Below are 1,184 nucleotides of genomic sequence, written 5' to 3'. Positions count from 1 at the left end.
TGCTCTTGATCTGATTTGGAAAAAGCAGTGAGGTCATCAAAATATATGACTAGAAAATCATGGACCTCTTTTGCAAAGGCTATGCCCATGGCTCATTGAAATGTTTCCCCTACATTTTTAAGACCAAAAGGCATTTTTACATATTTGAAAGTTCCCCAAGGTGTTGTAAAGATAGTTTTATCTTGATCATCCAGGTGAACTAAGATCTGATTAAATCCTGAGAATCCATCTAACAGTGAAATTCTGGAAGCTCCCACTACCATTTGTAAATGTGATCCATCTTGGGTAAGGGGTAGTGGTCTTTGAGAGAAACTTTATTCAGATTTCTTAAGTCAACACATAGTCTTATCTCTCCCGTTTTCTTCCTAGTGGGCACTAGATTTGAAATTCATTCTGAAAATCTAATGGGTGTGATTATTCCAGCTTGGTACATTCTTTTGACTTCCTTTTCAATAAGGGGAAGGAGGATAGGATTCACCTTTCTAAGTTTTTGTTTAAAAGGCTTTTGATTTTCTTTTAAGGGTATTGTATGCTAGATTACTGAAGTGTCATATGACTTGAGGTCTTCATAGCTCCATGAAAAAATATCTTGAAATTATTTAAACAACTCAGTGTATTTCAGTTTTTGGTTAGGAGGCAAGGGTTTGAACAGTTTTATCATTTTAGGCTTCTGTTCAGTGCGTATATTACAGTCCTTAATTTCTGCGTTCAAAGGCTGCATTTTTGGCTTTCTTAGAATGTCATTTGAATCAAAAATATCTTCCAGAGGAGTCAAGCCTGTGGGAAAAAAATTATCCTTTAACTCAATTACTTCCGACTCTCCCTCAGCAATTTCATCAAAGTCCATTTGTTTCAGCTGTTGTAAATTTTCGCTGGTAAAGACTGTTGGATGCAAAATCTGATTTGTTGTTTCAGCTGATATATTAGTTTCTATTTTTTCTATTTGTTGTTCTTCACAAATGGCGCTTGTATCTATGCTTGTGCTTGAAAATTCTTCTTTCAAAGTCAAGAAATTATTGATTTGAGTGTCACTATCAAACACCTGCCAATTTTTCACATTGTCTGGAACATCAGGCCTATGTTTAATTTCAGCAGTAAAGTGGTGGTTAGGCTCAAATGGCAGCTTACAAGTGCTGGAAAATGTTGCCAAACTATGAGCATGTAAGTTGTGGTTTCTTGGAATT

Source organism: Pinus tabuliformis, chromosome X (assembly GCF_031772625.1).
Source record: "Pinus tabuliformis cultivar Carrire ecotype Pingquan chromosome X, CPIR1, whole genome shotgun sequence".
Classification (NCBI taxonomy): Eukaryota; Viridiplantae; Streptophyta; class Pinopsida; order Pinales; family Pinaceae; genus Pinus; species Pinus tabuliformis.
The sequence above is the reverse complement of the archived record's forward strand: the minus strand, read 5'-3'. Positions refer to the sequence as shown.